The sequence below is a fragment of the Mauremys mutica genome, chromosome 22 (assembly GCF_020497125.1).
Source record: "Mauremys mutica isolate MM-2020 ecotype Southern chromosome 22, ASM2049712v1, whole genome shotgun sequence".
NCBI classification, from domain to species: Eukaryota; Metazoa; Chordata; order Testudines; family Geoemydidae; genus Mauremys; species Mauremys mutica.
Genome location: NC_059093.1, coordinates 10,067,252 through 10,092,152, shown reverse-complemented (window position 1 = coordinate 10,092,152; position 24,901 = coordinate 10,067,252). Strand labels below are relative to the sequence as shown.

Genomic DNA, 24,901 nt, shown 5'->3' with positions numbered 1-24,901 from the left:
CAAGCCTGACCTTAAAAAGCTCTAAGGAAGGAGATTCCACCACCTCCCTAGGTAACCCATTCCAGTGCTTCACCACCCTCCTAGTGAAAAAGTTTTTCCTAATGTCCAACCTAAACCTCCCCCTCTGCAACTTGAGACCATTACTCCTTGTTCTGTCATCTTCTACCACTGAGAACAGTCTAGAGCCATCCTCTTTGGAACCCCCTTTCAGGTAGTTGAAAGCAGCTATCAAATCCCCCCTCATTCTTCTCTTCTGCAGACTAAACAATCTAGTTCCCTCAGCCTCTCCTCATAAGTCATGTGCTCCAGCCCCCTAATCATTTTTGTTGCCCTCCGCTGGACTCTCTCCAGTTTATCCACATCCTTCTTGTAGTGTGGGGCCCAAAACTGGACACAGTACTCCAAATGAGGCCTCACCAGTGCTGAATAGAGGGGAATGATCACATCCCTTGATCTGCTGGAAATGCCCCTACTTATACAACCCAAAATGCCATTAGCCTTCTTGGCAACAAGGGCACACTGTTGACTCATATTCAGCTTTTCGTCCACCGTAACCCCTAGGTCCTTTTCTGCAGAACTGCTGCCCAGCCATTCGGTCCCTAGTCTGTAACAGTGCATGGGATTCTTCCGTCCTAAGTGCAGGACTCTGCACTTGTCCTTGTTGAACCTCATCATATTTCTTTTGGCCCAATCCTCTAATTTGTCTAGGTCCCTCTGTATCCTATCCCTACCCTCCAGCGTATCAACCACTCCTCCCAGTTTAGTGTCATCTGCAAACTTGCTAAGGGTGCAGTCCACACCATCCTCCAGATCGTTAATGATCTTTACATAGTGTAAAGAACGTGCAGGAAAATTCATACAAAAATTGAGAGGTTTTTCTTCTATTTCACACACTAAATTTCACACTTCTACTTTTTCCAGAAGAAATGCATTCAATTTTTCCCCTTCATTAGGAGGAAGTCATCTTTATTTCTGGCCCTGTAAGTTGCAATGAATTCTGCCTAGAGGCAAATGAGTGCCTTCCTCTCCCAGCAGAAGGAGAGGTTTAAGTATTGGATAAAGTCCCCTCATGGCAAGCATTCTCTGCTTATATATAATATATATAAGCAAGAGAATGCTTGCCATGGAATATAGGATTCACTTGACTAACCCAGTGAATTCAACTGGAGTCCCAGAGTGCTATTTTGTATCACAGTTCAACTTTCTGCAGTGGGCCACTTGAGCCAGTCCAAGCAGTTACCATGTCTTTGAAATGACAAAAGGTTTCATTGGTGACCTTCAAAATATAAACATCCATGTGGGTAAATTGCTGCATTAAATGGTGGGATTAGACAGGGACAGGATGATTGCAGAGTGACCTTGAGTCACTGTTTCTAGCACAACCGTTTGCAGAATCATTTGGATAGCAGTCAATTAATTTTATTGTTATCCTTTTCCATTTAAAGAAAAACAACAAAAACAACTGCCAGTAGATCTTAAATGAAATATTAGAAAATATACAGTATCTTTCTGCCAACATCTCTGACTACATTTGTCTGACAGTGAGATTGTGATAAAGAGAGAGAGAAGGATAAAAGAATACAGATGGTGCTAGGAAAAAAATGTATAGGCTCCATGGAAGCAACCATTAGCCTGACACCATACTGATACAGGGTCTAATTCGGAGCCCACTGAAGTCTTTCCATTAACTTCAATGGTCTTTGGATCCAGCCTCCTAATGAATAGTTCTCCTGCCACTGTGCAAAATAAATCTCTGTCCCTCTCTAAATGGCACAATAGAAAAGGCTGCAGTCAGTGACTGCTATGGGAATAGTGTTGCTTGCTAAAGGATATCTGTCCTAGTAGTATAGTGTCATGTTTTTGGGGTTTTTTTAAATCATATGAATCAGGGGAAAATATATAGATATGGTTTAATGCTGGTGGGAAAAATACAGTTAGTGATAAAATATTTGCTTTGGGCTATTTGCCGTTATTGTATTTTTTCCTTGACTCAGTAGAATAATAACTATCAATACTCTAAACTTGCATCTTTCCTCCAGGGAGGTTGTTTATGTTGTAATATGGAAATGTAAGCAATACAGTAATGCTGCTTTCCTCTGTACCAGTTGACTTCCATCTGAAGATATGAAAATGCTCTACCAATATTAATGAACGAAGCCTCACTGTGAATATCATTATCCCCACTTTGCTACTGAGGAAATTGAGACACAGAGTGGAGAAGAAAGCCTGTGCCAGAATCTCAATTTTCCATCTCCAAGTCCTGTGCCTTAACTATAAGACTCAATTACCTGAGAGGAAAGGCCCTCTGCAGTTAGTTCACTGACTAGAGTCATTCTTCATGTCTCAGGGCATCATCTAATTACTAGCTGGAGACAGGATGAATTTGCCCCAGTACCCATGGTATACAATTTCATGGTTAAGTTAAACTATTATTAATTGAATTTTGGGGGCCATTCAGGATTGACCACTAACAAAGGCATAGTACTGTATTAAGTGAATTGTTCTATTTTGTCAGATCTTATATCCCCATAATGAGGTGTGCATTTAATGCCTGATTCTGCACCACTGAAATCAATGAAGGCTTTGCCATTGACCTCAATTGGTACAGGACTGAGCTACTAATGCTGGTGAAAGGTTCTGGGCTGACAACCACGGGTGCTGGCTTTTTCTCTTTATTCATAGCTGGTACAGCACAGAGAGCAGTGTGAGCTTCTAACACTGCCCTGCAAACAGTGATGTGCCTCAGCTCTGATCTGGAAGAGGAATTAATTTTCCATGGCCTGTTCAGCCCATGGCACCTCTTCTGAATTTGACAACAAAATTTCTTATTACTGTCAATTGTGGGGTGGTTCAATTACTCTTGTCCACTGGAAACTGTACTCAATTCACATCGGCCACCAAACAGCCATAGAGGGTAGCAGCTTTCAGTCACAACTGCCTTGGCTAGATTCACACTGATGACCATGTGGTTAAAAGCTATATAACCCAACACCAATCACCCGAGCCATTTAGTCTCTACCTATAAATAGTCCATACGCATAACAAAGCCTTTTTCCGCTACACCGGCTGTAATATCTGTGCAACCAGAGATAGCAAAGTGCAATTCTTCCAGGTATGGAGAGCTTGTGATAATGGGATTGGAAACATGCTGTATTTTCTGGCTTAGAAAACTGTTAGAAGGCAATACCAATATGAGGCAACATCAATATGACACCAAATGCAGCTGCATCTTGCTTGGGTTCTGAACTGGTCACACAGGACAAGACCAAGTAAAAAGCCATACTGGATTTTCTAATACAATAGCCACAACAGTTGTGGACATTGCACAGTACGGTGCCAATACCTGCTTGTGATCTGAAACAGCTTCCAGAGCTATTCTAAAGTGTTTGTGGAAATTCAGTCAACTGAGAGATATGATATCCTTTCTATTTATATAGGATGTTCATCCATAGAACTCAAGGTATTTTACAAAGTTGTGCATGTGTTGTTATCCCCATTGTACAAATGGGGAAACTGGCCCATGGTCACACAGCAAGTCAGTGTCAGAGCTGGAGTTATAAACTCTATGCCATGCTTCCCAGTCTTGTGCTATGATCACTTGAGCAAAGACTATGAACTCGCGTTGACAGAGCTAGCAAAAGGCCCTATCTCCCAGAGCCAGTTACTCAATTAGCTAGACTGCAGATGTCCCCTAACAGGGATCATCTAAATGAGCCCAGATATTTCATAGAAGAACAATAATTAAAGCAATAAACATTCTGAATACAAATTGTATATAGAGATGGTTGGGAAATTACATTTCCCCCCCTGGAAAATCTTTGACATATCTTCCTACTGTATTTTCCACTGCATGCATCCGATGAAGTGGCTGTAGCCCATGAAAGCTTATGCTCAAATAAATTTGTTAGTCTCTAAGGTGCCACAAGTACTCCTGTTCTTTTGACAACAATGAAAAACATTTTTTTATTTTTTTGAAGATGAAGTGAGAATAATTTCAGATTATCACTGAACGAGTGAGAAACTGAAAACCCATAAAACCAATATTTTTTAATTTTAAAACAAAGATTTTGATTTTCATTTTTTTAACAAAAACACAAACATTTTCATGAAAAACAAAAATGTTCTTATGAGAAATTTTGTTTTTGACAAAAATCCACATTTTCCAAAAAAAATATGTTAAAAACGTTTTGTCCAGCTCTGATTGAAAGTACTTCATGTAGCCCTGCTCTCATTGGGAGTAACTTGAAGAGTACCCTGCAAATGTTCCACTGCTGCACTGATGGAGCGAATCAAAGCAATTCTTCCCCAGCTAGGCTGGGCTGGGCTGTAACAAGCCAAGTTGTCTCTGGCTGACAGGTCTCTTGTCCTGTCAGAGACTAGTCACCATTTTGCCACCTCTGAAAAGCTCAGATATCACATGCCATGTGCAGTGACTGACTCTGGAGAGAAGCAGTGGACAGGGAGCCCACCAAGGGCAGCCGTAATTTCTCCTTACAGCGCTATTTTTGAACCTGAATCAGGCCCTTGATTACTCATAACCAAAACACCTGATTGAAGAGCTCCACTTACAAAGGGACAGATTCTACCACCCTCAGTCATGCTGAGTAGTACCTCACTCTGCAAGTAGCTGCACTGAAATCAGTGGAACTGTTTGGGAAGTGAGGGTGAGTTAGGGTATCAGGAACATACAAATTGAAGAGGAACAGGCAAAGGCTGATTTACTGGCTGTTGAAGAGAACTTCCAAAGCAAGTACTCTGTCTGTCTGTGTGTATGGAAAAACAAGGCAGCTTTGAGTGTCTAGGAGAGCATTCATTACTGATAGATTTGTGCAAATGTTTCTGTGAATAGATCTCAATTCATTTGCATGGTCTTTTACATGGGAGCAAGGTTCATTCATAGGTTCGGACCAGACAGAAATCCAACTGTGTGAATTTTCAGTGATGTCAAAGTAACGGGGGAATGAAGAAGAATTGAAAGTGGATGGGAAGAACCAAAGAAGAAAGGCTACATGGTCTCAGGAGGAAAGAGAAGAGCAGAGTTCAGAATCAGAAAGGAGGAACAGAAGACGTTCTAATAGGAAGGGTTAATATAAGGAAAGTGGGGAAGGGATAAACAGAAAAGATTTAAATACAAACAGAAAAAACTAAAAGCAAGAGAGAGAAAACAGAAAACAACCAGACAAAGCCACAAACATCATAATAAGCAGGGATTAAAACAGAGCACAATGTTGGAAAGTACAACACTAAACAGGAAAGCACCCAAAGGGTGGATTTACTTTACAGGCAAGATGAGTCAGAGTTAAAAAGAAGGGGGGAAAAGCAACTCAAATGGAAAAGAACACAGGCTAGGGAGAAATGGGTACTTAATTTGCATTTTAATATAAACACAGAATTATAAAGAGTGAAATCAAAGCAAACAAGATTTGAAGCAAATAAGCTGATAAGGCATGTGACGTGTTTTGCTTTTATATTGCATCCTTTTTTTCTCTCTCTCACACACACACCTGTCTTCATCTCACACACCTCTCTTCTGCTGGATTTTGACTATTTAGAGCCCTGCAAAGACTTAACTAGGTGAATGACCTTACTTATATGAGTAGTCCCAGCCCTCACCAGCAAACGAATAACTTTAATTGCATGGGGAGTTCTACTGAAATCAAGATGATTACTCATGGGAAGGTTACTTACCTGTTTGGATGCTAGTAGGATCAGTTTCTTAGACTGACATCTCTTTAGGGCAGGGCCCTGGGTGATATCTGTTAGTGGGGGCTTTTTTCAATATTTCAGATGAAAGCTTAACAAGATCCAGTGCCCGGAAATTGAAGTTTGACATTTTCACCTTGAAATAAGACATAGTTTCCTAGCAGTGAGGTTAATTAAACATTAGAACAGCTTATCAGGGCAGTGGGGGACTCACCATTGTTTGGAGTCTTTAAAACCAGAATAGATGTTTTTCTAAGAGATAAGCTTTAATCCATCTTCTGCACCTTTGCATACAGGAAGTCATACTATATGATCATGGAGGTTCCTTCTGGCCCTAGAGTCTACGCATCTACCAATCTGTGAAATCCTGGCCCAAGTGAAGTCAGTGGAAGTTTTGTCATTCACTCAGTGGGACCAGGATATAACTACTTGTCTTGCTGCATCTCTGCACAGTGTTCAGCTCAGTGTGGGTGCTATATCAGCACTCTAGACTATTTCCTCTTACCGCCCAAAGGTAGTTCTAAGCATAAAGAGCCCCTAGATCATGTACCCTAAGCCTGAAGATTGTGGATGTCATGTTGTTACTTCCCCCATGAAGGTCTGTCTTGTCCAGGAAAAAAAAAAGAGAGAGAGAGAGAGAGAGATCTACCCTCTGGGCCTAGGACCAAAGGGCATTGATTGAATGCCAGTGAATACTAGGGAGAAAAGACTATGACAAGGCCTTCTACGTGCAATATAAAATCAGCCTATCCCTGTATACTGATTCCTCCCACATCTTCAGTTTGCTGGATATAATACACCCAATTATCTGTCCCAGGTGGGTCCCTGTGCCATGAGCATGGCAGGAGACTTTATTCCTGATCCCACACTAGATATGAAACAAGTCCTTTCCCATGAGAGGGAAGATCCCCTTCCACTGTTTAGACACTGAGGCAGATCACAGCCAGCACCTAGCAATCATTCCTAATGGGAATACAGAGAAATATAGCCTAGACAAACTTACTATAGGATTGGTGCACAACTTGTTGGAAAAGCATACTCAGAGAATAGTTATCAATGGTTCACAATTGAGTTGGAAGGGCATATAGTGTGGAGGCCTGCACAGATCTGTCCCAATATCTTCACAAATGATTTGGATAATGGCATAGAGAGTAAACTTATGAAGTTTGCAGATGATACCAAACTGGGATGCAAGTGCTTTGGAGGACAGGATTGGAATTCAAAATGATCGAGACAAACTGGAGAAATGGTCTCAAATACAAATACAAAATGGCAAATGACTGCCTTGGAAAAAGGACTGCAGAAAAAGATGTGGGTGGTAGTGGTGGTGGGGTTATAGTGGATCACAAACCAACTATAAGTGAACAATGTAATACAGTTACAAAAAAAGGAAACCTCATTCTGGAATGTATTAGCAGGCATGTTGTAAGCAAGATATGCAAAGTAATTCTTCTACTCCACTTAGCATTGATAAGGCCTCAATTGGAATACTAGTTCTAGGCACCACACTTCAGGAAAGATGTGGACAAATTGGAGAAAGTCCAGGGAGAGCAACAAAAATGTTTAAAGTTCTAGAAAATATGAAAGGAAAGATTGAAAAAACTGGGTTTATTTAGTCTGGAGAAGAGAACACTGAGGCAGGACATGAAAACAGATTTGAAGTACACCAAAGGTTGTTATACAAAGAGGGTGCTAAATTGTTATTAACCACAAAAGACAGGACCAGAAGTAATGGACTTAAATTGCAGCAAGGGAGATTTAGGTTAGACATTAGGAAAAACTTCCTAACTGTCAGGGTAGTCAAACACTGGAACAAATTACCTAGGGAAGCTGTATAATCTCCGTCATTGGAGGTTTTTAAGAACAGGTTAGGCAAACACCTGTCAGGGGTGGTCTAAATGATACTTAGTCCTGCTTCAGTGCAGGGGACTGGACTAGATGACCTATTGAGGTCCCTTGCAGTCCAACATTTCTATGAGTCTATATCTCACCTTGCCATGCCATCCATCTTTTTCAGATAAACTGATGTTACCTCAAAACAAGCAAACAAACAAAGCAGATATAAAAACTAATAAGGGAGAATATAACTGATCTAGTGACAGGCGATGGTAAAGGCTTGTGTTTGACAAAGTTGTAATAACACTGCTGATAAAAGGGAAGCTGCAGTTTAGTATAGACTTCTCAAACACTGCAAATTATACAACAAGGGGGAAAAAACAGAGCAGAATTAATCACTACCTGGAAAACAATTTCACACTAGACTAAACAGAGAAGAGATAAAAAAAGCAAATGTTTGTGTGGGACAGTTAGGAACCCAGGCCTTGATTTAAAAAAAAAAAAGTCAATTAACTTTAACTGTGACTGAAATTCACTCTATAAATTAAAAAAAAAACTTTTGTCAGGGTGTGGGAGAGTTTGAATTACGTACGAAGTGGGGGATGATGCCTTCTGATTATAAATTTATACGATAATGCTGCAGCTTACTGTAATGGTATCTGAGGGATGCCTACAACGTGGATGCATTTGAGTGAGCTGGAGGAAAGGACGGACAACAGGAGTATATCAGTAGAGGGAGTGAATGGGAGAGTATATCAGTGACTTGCAGACAAGGCTGTAACATAAAGGAACCAAATGTCTGCACAGGCATTTAAAATAAATAAAATATACACACTGATTCTCTGTAAGACTGATCAGATACACTTATTTGACAGGGTGGTTTATCCTTTCTAAAGCTCACCTGGAGTGTACGAGGCACAAAGCCAATGAAGAAGCTTTGTGGATTTCAAGTTCATGGATGGTGAATGGCTTTGGGGCTGTGGAGAAATCACTTTTTAATAGCCTTAGCAGGCTTTAACCTCCAGCCATTCAATTAGATAGCATGGTTCAGTGGATGAGGCACAAGGCTGGGCATCCGGAGAAACAGGTTCTGCTCTTGATCGGTGGCTAGGTTGCTAGGCTAGGATTCAGAAGGCCTCAGTTCAATTCCTTACTCTGCTACAGACATACTGTGTGATCTTAAGCAAGTCATTTAGTCTGGCTATCTGCCTCAGTTCCCCAATCTGTAAAATAGGGGCACTATTACAGCTCTACTTCACAGGGGTTTTGTGGGATGCTCAAGTACTATGGTGATGGTATCCATATATGTAAGGCTTTGATAGATTCAGCTGTATTATGTTGTATGAGTCACTGGTTCCCTGTGTGCCTCAGCTTCTCTATTAAAAGTACTGTATTAAAGTTCAGTAATCATTACTATTTAGCACACTTTTCTTCTTAAACATTTAGAATGGATGTTTACCAGGAGAAAAAACCCAACACTAATCATTGATGTGCATTCTCCCACTCTGCCTTCTATGATGATAGAGTGACTTAGTAGAAAAAAAGAACCGAAGTCAGCACAGGCTTGGCTTTGAAGGGATAATGTTTTTAACAAGAAAGTCAGAGCAGGCCCTAAGGGCAGTTGTGGAAGCCACATTACTTGGGTAGTTTGCAACCAGACTGGACACATTGGACTGTGTGAGGAACAATCCTGCAGAGCCTGCTAGGTTTGGGACTGTTCTTCCAAAAAAAGGCAAGAGGACTCAGAAAAGCAATGGCAGAGGCTGGCAGCAGCAGCAGCAACTGTTAAAACATGTAAAGCATTTAAATTCAAGTAACTTAAAAATAACTCTTTGCACATCTTCCATCCAAAGATCTCAAAGTGCTTCCTCATTATTAATTAAGCTTTGCATCACCTCTGTAAAGTGGGTATTGCTTGTTTTCCAGACTGGAAAACAAAGACACAGAGAGGGGAAAGTAATAGGTCAACCTAGCCTACATAGCTTTTGTATTAGTATAACTGTGTCACTTAGGAGTGTGATTTTTTTTAACTGAGTTGGTTATACCAGTACAACCCCTAATGTGGACTCAGTTGTACTGGTATAAAGGTGCCTTTCATCAGTATAACTTATTCCCCTTCCCTTACTAAATTAACTATACTGGTATAAGGACATGTCTACACTGGGAGTGTTTTACTGGTAAAGCTATATCAATATACTGTACCAGCAATGGTGCTCCTAGTGTGGACTCAGCTTATACCAGCAAAGCTGTGCTTTTACCAGTATAGCCATTCCATCTACAATAAAAGTGCAGTCTCATCAATATAACTGTGTCTACATTAGGGGCTTTTGCCACACAGCTATGTCAGTCAGGGATCACACCTTTTTACACCCCGACTAGGGGCTATGTCTACACTAGCACTTTTGTTGGTATAACTTATCTTGCTCAGGAGTGTGAAAAAACACCCCTCTGAGCAACATAAGTGACACAGACAGATGCTCCAGTGTGAACAGTGCTATGTCAGGGGGAGAACTGCCCCCACCAACAGAGCTACCGCTGTTCGTAGGAGGTGGTTTAATTATGTTGATGGGAAAGCTCTCTCCCATCAACATAGAGCAGCTATACGAGCGATCTTACAGCGGCACAAGTGGCATCAGTACAGCTGTGCCACTGTAAGTTCACTAGCATAGAGCTGGCCTGAGATAGCTATGCCAGCAGCAGTCTGTAATGAAGACATGGCTTAAGGCACCTTTATACTGATATAAAAGCATCCACACTAGGGGGATTGTACCGATATAACTATACTGGTATAGTTAAAGTGGTACAATATTTGTGAGTTGACAAGTCTTACATGACCCTCATCACCACAGCATCTGAGCACCTTCATCCAAAGATACCAAATGAGTCGGTAACAGAGGGTACATCTACACAGCAGCTGGAAGGATGATTCCTGGCATGTGTAGATAGACACACGATAACTCTACTCAAGCTTACATGCTAAAAATAGCAGTGTGTCCACAGTGGCAGCTCAGGGTAGTTGCTTGAGTACAATCACTCCTGATCCCTTGGGGACATACTTGAGAGGCTAGTCTGAGCCACTGCCCATGCTGTCATGCCCATGCTGCTAATTTTAGCATGTTAGCTTGATCAGAACTAGTACATGTTGGTCTACCCATGTGGGAAGCACCCACTCAGCTGTTGTATAGACATTCACAGAGACAGGAAAAGAATCCCAGAGTCCTGGCCCCCCAGGCCCTATCTCTGCCCAATATATGGCCAGATTGCACCATTTCTCACACTTGCAAGTGGAGGAGTGTATAAATTAAACCTACAATAAATATCCTGAATTGTTGGAATTAATCTACATGAGGTAGATGCATCCTTCGTAGAAGAGTACCCAAGAGAGAGTAATGGTGGTGCCAGGACTAAATCTTGCAAATGTGAATAAATCCTGTGCTGCCTGCAGAATTACAACATATTCTGTGTCTGTGCATTGGGTTAGTATTTTACATTGCACATGCATATAAAATATTTTCTGTCTTTCCATTAAACTTCTGAGGAGTTCTGACCAGCCTTAAGTTTCTCCTCCAGGGGCTAGATGGACACGTCGGCTTCATCCGTCCTGTCCTGTGAATAACAGAGCCTGCAAGAGGCTGTTCATCATTTTAATGGGATCCTCAGATTCAGAAGTTAGGCGCCTCTAATTTATCGGTGCTTTAGGATGAAATCATTACCAAGTGCCTCTGACGGGTTACGTGAGGTCCTTTAATGTAACACTTGGAGCTTTTGATTAATCATCAGCCTGGTAGTGTTTTTAAAGCCTGAGCTTTTTTTTTTTTTTTTTTTTTGCTTTCCAGGCTCCGCTGAATGAATGCATCTTCTTCCCCTTTGTGTCCTGTTGTTGGCACATTGGTCAAACCTTTCCTTTCTGTGCTTTGTCACAGATACTGCTAGTTTGTCCTTGGAGACTTTTAGCCATGGCCCATTTCCCAAGGGACATTCTCTTGTAAGCTCTTGACAAGATTTAAAAAGTCTTTCTTGTATTCACTTTAAGGCTGATTCTGTCTCCAGGGTAAGTCTGAGCTGTTTTTCAAAAAAAGAAACATCCATTCTTCTCAGTGGGGTGACACATTCTCTCCAGGTCCTTGGTTTCTGTTTGTGATGTTTGCATTAGGTGTCCATTGCTTCAGTACCTGCACCACCATAGGCTATGATCTTTTCATCTCTCCTGAACTAATAGAGTGTCAGATGTGATCAGTACTTGGATGGAATACCTCCAAAGAAAACCCAGCTGGTGTTGGTTATTCAGTAGGTGATGCACACTCGTCCTTCACAGTGAGTAGCAATCTAGTTCTCCAGCATGGTACTCTGCGTTGATGGAAATGACATCTTCCAGATAAGACATGAATCTGAGGCTGTGACCCCTTGTAGTCATTAATGATTGTGTGGCACTTTTTGCAAGCGTAGGAGTGATAATTCTAGTTTCCCCTGGCACTACTTGCTCTGCGCTGTTGTAAGGTGTTGCTCTGCTCTGTTAAACAGATGCTACATTTCACCATGTTGTTAAGAGATTTCAGGCTATTTACTCCATGCAGAGATGGAAGGAGAGAGAGAGAGATAGAAACATATTATCTAGTAGCTAAAACTCAGGGCTAAAAATTAGGAGATCTGTATTCCCTTTCTGTGTCTGCCACGGGCTTGCTTTGTAACCCACAATAACATCAGATGGCTGATTAACCACATATCTTACCTGTTTTAATCTTTCATTTTAGTTGTTTGGTAGCCATAGTGGTCTACTATCATACTGTGTGAAAAAGCTAAATTTAGCTCACTGTTACCTAGGAACAAGAGAATTGCCATAGTAGATCAGATCAATATCCTGTCTCTGACAGCGGTGAGTATTAGGTACTTCAAAGGAAATTGCAAGAACCCCTATTCTGGGCAATTCTAGAATAACCTGCATTTAGGGGACATCCTTTCCTGTCCTCCAGTATCAGTTGGTTTATGACCCAAAGCATGAAGGTTTACATCCAGCCATTACTCTATTGACATAAATGTAATTGTGTCTATTTACACCACATGCAAATTTGGCCCAATGCAGCTAACATCCCATCCATCTGTTAAACTACATACCCACCAATTTAGTTACCAAGGACCATAGCAATCAAACAACACATATAATCTTCCCAGGCTGGAAATACAGTGAATGTGCTTTATTGGCCTAACCTTGTTGTTGAAAGAGTTCTGTCCATTTACCTGTAAATAATTCAGCTTGAAAGTAAGATTTATCAGAGGGCAGTGTTGAAGATGCTCCAGTTAAGGGTCTGCCAGTGTTTTCCATTATAAATTCCTATATTCAGATGTTTTATCACTCAGCTGTTTTAAAAAATTGCTCTATGCTGCAACTCAGCAGACAAGGTCTCAGGAGCTGAGAGGAAAGCTATTGCTTTTTATAAAATTAGAAAAATCTGTTCCATTATATTTAGGTTACGGGAGTTCAACAAAATAAGAAGTTACTGGTGGGCGGGGACACGGCTGCTTTTGTGTGCCTTTCTATTAAAAAAAAAGTCCCTCTACTTTATTAAAAAAAGAAAAGAAAAATAATTCCATAGGATAAAATTATATCAAGGGGAAATTTAGGTAGCACAGCTAAACGTTTGAAAGGCAGGGAATGCCAGTGCTAAGGTTCTGCTAACTCAGAGTGTGTTTGTGTCACAGTCAGAGATATTCTGGCTGGAAATTCTGACATTCTGGCTGAGATATCCATGGTGGATAGTGTTGTGAATTTAGGATGAAATTCACCTGTGTACAGAGGACTTGCACTAGGCCTTGGTACCACTTAAGTAATCTCTGCACTCCCCTAATCCCAACCTATCCCAGAGCAGAGCTGGTTCTCCAGAGCAATTTAGATGAGCACATCATGCCCTGCTGCCTGCAGCTCAAAGGAGCTGTTCCAGCGGCTGGGAATAATTGGGGTGATCCTGTCACACCCCTTTTCCCTGTCCACACCCCCTATGGTGGGCACTGGGGGATGAGTTCATAAACCAGCATTAAACCACCCAAAGGAAGCCAGCTTTCGGTCTGCTTTGCACCAACTACAGAGCATCACAAAGGACTGGGGCCTTGGGACCAACACAGAGAAAGGGTAAGTATCTTGTCCAAAGTCATGAAACAAACTGGTTTGTTTTGCCTGGCTTGTGGTAAAGCAACAGAACCCCATGGTATGCTGATGTTCCAAAGTGCCAGCTTTGTGGCTGGTTTTGTCCTAGGCTGGGATGGACACAGCAGGCAGTGGAGCTGTAGCTGGCCCTGTTTATTACTCAGCATGCCCTTAAATATTTCTCATGGCCTTTCCGCCAAGCTCATTCTACATTTATCCTGGTTCCTCTCACTAATTCCATCATCAGGTTGATTCAGCTGCTGAGCACTGGCCCAAATTCCTTTGGGTTCATTTCCAGAAGAGTCAGCTCTGATTCACTGAGTTTACAATCCCATCATTCTACTGAAGAACTAAGCAGTAGCAGTAAATCAACATCCCTGAATACATTTTCATCTATTTATTTACTTTTGAGCAATGCAAAAAACACATTTATTAATTCCTCTCCTTATCCCCCACAGGCCATGTTTAATATTGCAGCAATGGAATCTTTAGAAGAGAACATGAGCTCTTTGGTGTGATTTCAAATCTGCTTTTTGGCAACAAATCCACATGCAATGCTAATCGAGCTCCAGAGCTGCCTGCGCTGGATGACACAGCAGAAAGTGAAAGAGCTGACGGGCAAGTAAGAGCAAGAGGGAACTGGCCTTTCCAATCCATTTCTCCACTAGGAGAAGGCACAGAAACACAAGGTTCCTGAGAATCTCTCGCCAGAGTATAATTTTCATTAATCGCAGTGTAATTATATAATCACTTAAGCAAATGCTGCTTGAATCCTCTCAGTGCACTGATATTTAGAGAGTGCCGACGAGATGCCAATGCAAATATATTCAACTCTGGTACATGCATTCTGATGCTGTGGAAGCATGGCCTGCCCCATCACAATGTCAGTGGGCAGCCACAGAACAAATTCCACTCCTAGTTACTTTCTGCTGGGAGTCTTGATTACTGGGAGGCCCACTGGGAAGGTGCATATGTTTGTGATTTGGGGTGTGATGGGAGACAGCACCATCTACATGATAGGTCACAGGGCTAGTAGCCAGAAGTAGAGCTGATCAAAAACGGTTTTTATCTTCCACACACAAAAAATGGAAGAAAATAAACATTGAATGTTTTGGTTTTCAATTCTTTTGTGAAAACTTTCAACAAATTCTCACAAATTTTTGTGTCCGGTCAAAAGCCATTTTTCATCAGAAAAAAAGTTTAAATAATTTTTTTTGAGAGGCTCATCTAGTCAAGTCTGAGCTCTGTTCCCAGTTTTGGTGCTCATTTGAGTTGACTTTGCTGTTCTGTGGTTTTCCCTATCTATCAAATGGGTTCAATATAGTGTAGTGTTCTAGTCCCAGCCCTGCCATTTTCCGGTTGTATGATTTTTTTTTGTCACGTTACTTCAGTCCTCTTCACCTTTATTTTCCCTTCCATCCTTTATTCATCTTGTCTACATAAATTCTAAGTGATTTGGTGCAGTGACTGACTCTTGCTATTTGTATATTGTAGCCTGGTTAGGTTGGGTCCTCTAGATGCTACTCATAATAATAATAAAGTGTTATTATTTGTAATAACTTATCTGTAGCCTTTTTACATGGGAGCTGAAATATGGTGGACCCTTGGATCCTGGCACTTATTTAATTCCAGTAGCTCTTTACACATGCAAAGCATCTATCATGCCATGCCTCATGCAACTTCAGTGATGCCACCATTGCTTTTCAAGGTCCAGTTTAAACTATCCATCTTTGACTTGCTCTAGCTGTCTCACATATCTTGTGTGAAATCATGGCCCCATTGAAGTCAATGAGAGTTTTGCCATGGACTTCAAAGGAGCTAGGATTTCACCCCTTGCGTTTTTCTGCCCACCTCCCTGCTCATTCTGCTTAACCTGGACTGGCCTTCTTGCTTCATCTGTCCCCAGCCATACTGCTTTGGTTCCTACTGCAGCTTGCTCTCTCTGGTAGGGGCTTTCTCTAGTTCTCTGTCTCATCAGCTCTCCATCTCAGTTCAAGTCCCATCTGAAAACATCACTCTTGTATATACCCTTTAATTTCTCTCTCCTCCTGCAGCTATTAATCTCTGTAAATCCATCATTTAACTTTGTAACCTGGTGGGATAGAATTTAGCATGCAGATGACTGTTCTGAATAAAATGATACCTGTAATTAATTTCACTACTGCAGTTTCTCACAGAAAAGAAGGAACTTTCATATCTTTGGGAGAGCAGGCTGAGTTTTAAATGTGTGGGTTCGCACCTTGGCTGAGGTGATGCCTGCATGTGTTTAACAAGTCAGGGAGTTGCCCTTTCTTTGAACAGCATAGTTCTTGCCTCTAGCACCAAACTTCCTCTGCTGCTATAAAACGTTAAAACAGTAGCTGTACTGCTGTGTTGTCTGTGGTTTCTAGAGTGGAAGGTGGGTTTGTGGGAGTAGGGGTGGGGGTTGGCTACAGACCTGTCTCCTCTTGCTTCTGAGGTGTTGACAAATCTTTCAAATTCACGAACAATGAGCACAACAGTAACCTATAAACTGGCATGAAACATGCAAATGTTTTATATGTGCCATCAGCGGGGACTGGCAAGCAGGCTGTCTTTTGGAGAATGTCTATGCTACAATCCAAGGTGTGATTGTGGCACAAGTAGACACACCCATGCTAGCCTTACTTGCTGTAGCATGGCTAAAAATAGTAGTGTAAATGCAGCAGCACTGATGTCAGCGTGGGCTACAAATGCAATGCATTCCCATGGTCCCAGTGCTAAAGCCCCTGCAGCTGCACAGCTATTTATAGCCATGCTAATGTGAATAAAGCTAGTGCAGGTATGTCCACTTGTGCTGCAATCACACCTTGGGATTCAGTGTGGACATACCCTTGTTGCTTCTCAGGATGATGGGTGTGTGGGGGAGAGAAGGAGATGCAGCACTGACTTTGCAGCTCTGAAGGTGGAATTTTAATATATTAATCCACAGCCTTCCAAGCAGCACTGCATAATAATGATGAAAACAGGAAGAAAGGAGAAAGAGAAGCCGATGAGAGGAGACACTATCCCTGATCAATCTGTGTAGCTGCTGCTCTTTTATAAGCCAAAGTGCTCATTTTTCACTGAAATTTAATTGCCATTTACATACATAAATCTGGAACATTAGCTGCCTATTAGGTCTAACACATACCGATTTATAAATGGACAGACTGTGGTTTATACTGGGATAAGAGAAGAGTATTGACTGCTCTGCAGAACTGGGGGATCCCAGGCAGTGAAGAGTGTGTAATGAGTCTATAGCCATATATCAGACCAACAGACAACTGTGTAAACTACGCATATAGTGACATATGGACTGGAGAATGTGCAACCCAAATCACATTGAAGTTCATTAAAGGAAGTTGGATGCTCCTCTCCTTTAGGCTCCTTTGAAATTTCCAGTTCTGTAACTCAGAACCTTCTCCTCCAAAATCACAGACATGTCCCTCTTGTCTAAAGGGGGAATCTCTGTTAGCTTTCACCAGTATTAGAGCTTATACATAGGACAGCATGAAATATTTGCAACAAGTGTGACTTTTGTCACATTTCATTTTGGGCCTATTGTGCTTACAAGTTCCCCATCCCTTTGCTTTTCTCAAAAGTGGGTCCATTTCAGTTGAAATGTGACTACCAAATTTGGATATTTGCATGGGTTTTCATTCAGAAAATGGCCATTTTGTCAAATGTCATGGTCGAGCAAAATTTGAGGGGCACAGAATTGCCTGAAATGAAATGGCGATTAAGTTCAATATGAACTATTGTATTTTACTCTAGTATTACATGGCTCTCCTGATATCAGTGGTGAGCAACAACCATTGGAAGGCATCATGGTCACTTGGTGAAATCTGATTCTAGAATGGCCAGAGCAATTAGCGCATTATCAGTAGTGTCTATTGAACAGAACTGTTTCTTCTTGTCATAATCAAGGAGTACCTGGCCTTCCTGTTATCTGGCCACTACCCATGTATTTTGTGTCTGGGGCTGGCCAAAATAGTTTAAGAATAAGCATGAGCCTTCCTAAATTGTGTTCAAGTCTGCTAAACCAACATCCAGATGTCAAGAGTTCATTAAAGAAGACAGAAGACTGCCCACTAAGGGCCTAATCCAAACCTTTTGAAATCAATAGAGAGACTCCCATTGACTTCAATGAACTTTGGATCAATCGCATTCCCAGAGCATAAGCAGGAGGACTAGGTCAGATTATCTCTGCAGCCAACCGGAAAAAGTTCAAGGTCCAGGAGCCCATCTCCAGAATGCTGGAGGCTATCAGGGCTGAACAATTTAGTGGGGCCAGCTAAGAAAAGAACAGCATTCTCAAAGCTCAGGAAGAAGAGTACGAGTTCACCAGTGTTGTGGGATGGTCTAGAGTGCTGCAAAATGGCTCCTTCCAGACCTAGCTGTTCAATTGTTCTATATCCTATAGAAATAAATATGCTGGTAGTTGCCAGCTCCCATAGATTTGTAACTGGGCAGTGAATAGACCTCTTTATTCACTCCGGTGGAGTCTTCCTAACCTTCCTTACACTTTCTGTACATCACCTTCCTTTATAATTCAATCTGTGTCTATTTATTTCTTGCCAGAGACGCTGAAATGGCAGCTGCCTGTGTTTTCTTTATACCCAGCAATACAGAGTTGTGACTGACTCTTCAAGTAAACTGTTTTGTGATCTTTCACATGAAGGATGCTATTGCTGTATGGAAATAAATCATAGTGTCCTGGAATGAGTCCCAGGTTATTGTGTTCTCACAGCAGTTTATTTCTTTAGCATTACTCTTCAAGTGAAGTACACTGGGCCCGATTCTCCTCTCACATCAGGAATACTCTGGTGAAGTCAGTGGAGATAGACCAGTGTAAAACTGGTCCAAGTCAGATGGGAATCAGTGTGCTGAATGGGTTAGAGCCTAAAACTGGGGAGTCCAGACAATTGGGTTCTATTCCGCACTTGCCAGCTCACTGTGTGACCTCTGGCAAGTGACTCAACCCTCTCTGTGCCTACGTCTCATCTGGCACTGTTGTTTGTGGAGGTGGAAATGCATCCTCATGCAGAGGGTCAGCACTTATGGGCCACATAAACCCTCAAAGTTGAGCTGATGTGCTGTTAGCCGTAAGCTGGCCCTCTCCACAGAGGTGAAATTCACACCCAAGAGACCCACATATAAATCTGAGGATGTCACAATTTGCCAGTGAACAGAAAAATAAGGGGAAATTAGTCAAACTGTTCACTAGTCCAAGTCCTGCTCCTCTGATTCGTCCATCTTCCTGAGCTTGCTGAAGTACGAGATGCTTGTAGGTTGGTAACTGGAAGAGAATCTGCAGCAACAAAGTTGGCCGGGTGCCTCACTTTACAATGTGTTAATTAAGTTTTAATTGGCAATTCTTGTCTGTAATATAAGCTAATTGCAGAAAATCCCAGGAATTGTTTGTAAAATAGAAGGAAATAGATGCATCTGAGTTCTACTGGAAGAGTTTAATTAAAGACTTTATAAAGTACAACAGATGGCACCTTGTTAGCTAGTGAAATGGGCATAGGTCCCTTTGCTGGATAATGCTTCTGCACCCCACTGATTAAACCCGATCTCCTACATATTGTGAGGCATAGTTCCATTCAGTGGTTTGTGTTACCCAAGGGATAATGAGCCTTTCATGTCCTAATCCAACCCTGAAGGATTCCTTTTGGGATGGGGACAGGTGGACATCCCTAAAGATTGATATTCCTAGCTGCAGATCTGGTATATCAAGATCAAAAGGATCTTTGCCTTCACCCACACTGCCTTCTGCCAATGTGTCTCAATGCTCTTCTGGAAGGATCTTTCGGTGTAAAAAGGCAGTTGAATCTCCACTACTTGACATCTTTGCTGAGACCCCTGACAAACTTGCCAGCTGCAGGAAGTATTTGTGTCTTGTCATGGACAACTGTACACTAGAAACTGGACTTGAAGCCACCAACTAATTTTATGTGAGCCAACAATCAACTATTGAATTATGACATTTGTCCACTATTGGCCCAAGCCAGAGACAAAATATAGTCAAAACTCCGAGCCAACTATTCCCTTATCACATCAGAATCTCTTGTCATGCCCACCACCAGCTGAGACCTGAATGAGTTTAGCTTTGGAGCATGCATACTGGAGCCTGTAGGATGGAAATAAGAAGAATTTAGGTTTGGGGCCTAAGTGTAGAGAGGAATGGAAAACTGAAGTTGCTAGTCAAAGATAAGTTGGCGACAGTGTAATGGGAAAGTAAGAGTTAGCAAGGACATGACCCAGGTTACGTAACTGTTTTGTTTTGGTTATAACTGGTATGAGCAAGGTTTTTAATTAGTGTTTTTGAGAATTGTAAATGTTTTATTAAAATGCTATCTATATTGATAGTATGGGAAGGACATTAGTGTAGATGTTAATTTAAATAATGTGTAACTTAAAAAGCCAATAAGAAGGTGTCAGAAATATAATTATTGTAAAAGGTATTTTAATGTTAATTAGTATTATAATTGAGTATAAGAAAAAGTAGTTTTGCTAAATTGTAGCAAACTCCAATTAACATCCAAAGGTTACTGTTAGATTCCAGAATTACAAGGTTTAACTTCACTCTATTGTCAGTGTACTGCTCACTCACTGATACCCTATAGCATCTTTGAGTGTGACTATAATTGTAACATTTGTGTAAGTAGGACTTGCATGCCTGTTTGCTTAACTAATCTTTTTTTTTCTTTTTAATAAAGTTTGATTGTATCATTCAACGTGTCACCTAGTGATCCTCTCCTAAATGATTTTTCTGTAACCTACCTAGAGGCTTATACCTGAAAACTAAGTTGTGTTTATTGGACTCTTGTCTTTTACAACATAGTATTAATTGGGAAACTTTTAGCATAATATTTACACTACACAGCTCCTTTTTTGGGGTCATTCTCAGGGATGCCTGGGCTTTGAACTGCTTTCTATTGTCTGCTTGCAAAGGAAGATCATTTTCTTTTCCCGACCCAACAGTTGGCTGCTCTGTTTCTCAAACACTCAGTCCTGGCTGGTTCAGAGAGTGACAGAGAAAGTGGAACCAGGACATGGTATCAATTCTAATGAAGGGCAATCAGGCATCACATTTCCTGACAATCTTTATTCAGGCAGGCTCAGATGCTCTGAACCTTTCATATTACCCTTAAAAGTTGGAAACGCTCATTTGGAAAAGAAGTTAAATAAGAAAACATTCTTGCCCAATGCTAGTGCAGATTTGCTTCGCAGAATGGCACCAGTGTATGGTATATTCCTGTCTGGGATGATTTAGCCCCTGTCTGGGATGATTTAGTTGGGAACTGGTCCTGCTTTGAGCAGGGGATTGGACTAGATGACCTCCTGAGGTCTCTTCCAACCCCGATATTCTATGAATCTGTGAAAATGGTCCCATATTATCAGTATATCTGCTCCTTGGATCTGTTCGCTTTGCTCTTGCAGGCAAGTTTCCACTCCTGTTTGCCCTCCAAAGCTGCTGCATCTATGGCAGAGTGTATTGCATCCAGTGCAGCATGGTGCACCATCCAGGGAGTAGTCTACAGTCAGAAAACTTAGCTCAGAGCTTCCGAACATTACAGATCGGAGAGGAGGAAAGAGTGCAGTTGGGATTTCAGATTCAAGGGTGGGCAAATGACCTGCAAACTGAGACTATTTGAAGCTGCAGAAACAAAATAAACATGGGACCCTCCAAGGTCCTTCACATAGAGTTGCTTATTTGTCTCTCTGCCTGCCAGATCTGCGAGGTGATAACAGTCCTGCCCTCAAGCTCCCGGGTAAGTGAGCTTGTTTCACAGGTGCTCCACATCACACTGGATTGGGTCCTAGCGTAGCAGCATCAAGGAGCCCTAGTTATGGACCAGAGCCCCATTGTGCTGGGTGCTGTATAACCAAAAAACAAAAAGATGGTCCCTGTCCCAAAGAGCTTACAATCTAGGTATAAAACAAGAAACAACAGATGGATACTAACAGATCAGTGGGGGAGCCCAAGGAAGTAATGTGTCAATATAGTCAGTCATCTCAGCACGCCAGCAGCCAAACCGCAGTCATGTTTTTTATAGGTATCATGGCAAAGGAGAGTTTTAAGGAAGGATTTGAAGGAGGAAGCCCCTGAAACATTTTCTAAGAGATGAACATTTATGTTCTTGTCTCTTTCTGCTGCCTGGTGTTCATTTCACTTCAGGCTCTTTTGGAAAGTGATTACCTGGGAGAGATTTGGTTACATTTGGCTTCATCAAAGGAAAACATCAGTTGCTGGGGCAGCAGGTCTCCTGCAGTTTCTTTGTAGCCTGGGTTTTTTGAAAGAGCTGATCCATCTGGATGTTCAGTTGTCCTGATGGCTAGTGCTTTGAGCTGGTTAACTTTGCTCTATATCTTCAGTACCTTCTTGACAGGTGAGTTGAAAACTTTACCTCCTTTGGACTGACTCCTCTCTTTCTTTCTCTTTATTCGTGCTGGCATTTTTACCTTTGGAAACCCAAAAGACTGAGAGATGACAGGTATTTAGCTAGAAAGCTGTAGTCTTGGTCACAAGCCAGCAATGGTGGTTACATATCCACCCTAAACAAAATATTTTTCAGAGTGTACTTTGCAGTATGCATTCTCAACTCCGTCGATTTCATTTCCTTTTAAAAGGGGAAAAAAACAGTTTGGACATGTTTTCATAACAAGTGTAAATAATAATAAATTAGTTTGCAGTGTGATACAGTCACATTGGGAATTAAAAAAAAAGATTAAATTGAAGTTGAATGAACTATTATATAGAAGTATAAAAACTGCAGTCTTCTCCCTTCCCCCCACCCTACATGCACTTTTTCTCTTGCATGCATGAATACACACACACACACACACACACACACTTCCATAAGGAATTTTACATGGACTACTAATGATGGGTTGGAACAGATGCAGGGGAGCTTATTGTTCTCAATCAAGCCACTTATTAGGATATTTAAATCCTAAAATCTAAATCTTTTGGTCCTGCAAACTAATGTTGAGATACATAAAGAGCATTTACATGTTAAGTGCTAATTTCAGCATCCAACTACTACTATGTTATATTTCTATATGGCTTTTCACACAGAGATCTCAAAGTGGTTTCTAAAGGAGGGCTAGTAAAATTGTGAACTTAATGTAAACTTAATTGGTAAACTGAGGCAGAGAAATGAAGTTTCTTACTCAAGACCTCACGAGTACCTGTCTCTTGATGTCCAGCCCCTTCCTCACACCAATAGACAATGCTGTTTACCTTATTTGAAAATAGAATTCACAACATTCAGGCATATATACATATGCCCTTTTGTAGAATGTATGTACTCCTGTTACAGACCCACTTCCAGAAGCTGGGAATGGGTGACCGGGGATGGATCACTTGATGATTACCTGTTCTGTTCATTCCCTCTGAAGCACCTGGCATCGGCTGCTATTGGAAGACAGGATATTGGGCTAGATGGACTTTTGGTCTGAGCCAGTATAATTGTTCTTATGGAGTAGTTTGGTTTCAATAAACATCTAAAATTAGACTGTATATCTGAAGCTTACTGGAGTTTCTCCAGAGCACTCTGTTGAAGATATTCAGGTGGAAATGTCACGAAAACAGGCTTCAATAGCTCATGAGATGCCTTCTCTCATTGTTGACCATAGTAAATGAAGAATGAGTCTGGACACCAAAAGAGATACAATGTTGCTGAGTGGTTAAAAGAGAAGTCTAGGAATCAGGGCACCTGGATTTTATTCCTGGCTCTGCCACTGACTTGAGTAAGTCACTTAACTGCTCTGTGCCTCAGTTTTCTCATCTCCAAAATAAGTGTAAAATATTTTTCTTTCTCTACACATTTCAAATGCACCCATCACTGCCATATGTAGGCTGCCTCAGAGAGATGTTGGGGGAATGAATTAATCATGGTAACGTGCATTATGTTCTGTAGATAAAAGGTGCTGCTATATAAATGCAAAGTATTATTACTATTATTAATGAGGAAATAAGAGTGAGTGGTGAGTGTCCAGCATTGTGCTGTTCCATGGCACATAATGTCTGGCAGCTGGTCTTTGAGCCCTGGATGTATTCCCCTTGCAATGTTAACTTACCCCTTCATCTGCCTTCTTGCTGCTCCTTACAGGGACCTTCTCCACATCTGCAGACTGCAACGTGGACTGCCAGACCTGCTGCCTCATTGACTGCAATAAGGGTCACTACTACACAGCTGGCAACTGCCTGGAGTGCCCCGTCGGATTTTAGTAAGCAAGTCATCTTTCTCTGTGATATTCCCCCTCCCGCTGCTCACCCTCCACTTGGAAAATAAAACATTAGGGAGCTTTGGAGGTGAGAGACTTGAAATCATTCTACTCTCAAGAAAACACCAGGAGACAATCTATAAACTGGCCAAGCAGCTAGTGTGCAACAGGGTGCTATGGAATCCCTCATGTTTGTAGCCTTTTTCTGACAATTAATGAGGGTGCATAAGGTCTCTCCTCCCCATAACCCTGCCCAGAACTTTGAAATACCCAGTATAGAGACACCCTCTGAGGAATCCACCCCAGCTGAACATGGAATTAGTACGTATGATGGGGACATCTTGGGAGTGCTAGTCCCGCATACGTGTATCTTCTGCTTGTAACCAAGAAAGCATCTTTTTCTTTGTCCTAGTAATGCTACCTAGGGATTTCCCGAAGTGCTGAGCACTCACAACTCCCCTGGAAGTCAATGGGAGATGTAAGTGCTCAGCCTTTAGTATACTAATACCAAGTTCCCAGTAGGATGGAACACAGCAGGTTGCAAAGAGATACTGGTGCTCTGTTCCAAGGAGTATAAGCTTGGCAAAGGCCAGGTTCCAGCTGAGACAAGCTTCACAGAGCTCCAGTCTACTCAGCCAAAGAGAGGCAAAACTAGCGCCAGCAGCACAAAGTTCTGCATTTCAGTCTCAGCTCTCTTAGTATATAGGATGCACATATGATGCATCTGGCCACTGGTTAGAGGAATCCTCTGCTATCAAGTCTATTCTGCTTTCTGGACACCTATTTGCAGACGTGCTAGTGGAGAAATGTTGTGACAGTTAGGCATGGAGTGTTAACCTGGGAGTGCTGGAGTCTGGGTACAAAGAGCAGTGAGGAGAGTGACAGCAGCTTGGACACTGTTTTCCAAAAGATGCTGATCTGTGATACACAAACCTGCCAGCCAGCCTGGGATAAGTTCCAAGCGAGTCCCAGCTGAGTCCTATTTCC

General features: G+C 41.7%; 1 long non-coding RNA gene across 2 annotated transcripts in view; it reads left to right on the top strand.

The window, feature by feature from the left end:
- LOC123354588 overlaps positions 1-15,683 on the top strand; it is a 174,044-nt gene extending 158,361 nt beyond the window's left edge. For both annotated transcript variants that reach the window (XR_006574783.1, XR_006574784.1), the window contains exon 4: positions 14,137-15,683. This is a non-coding gene — a long non-coding RNA (uncharacterized LOC123354588). The remainder of the gene's footprint in view (positions 1-14,136) is intronic.
- The last annotated feature ends 9,218 nt before the right edge of the window (positions 15,684-24,901 follow it).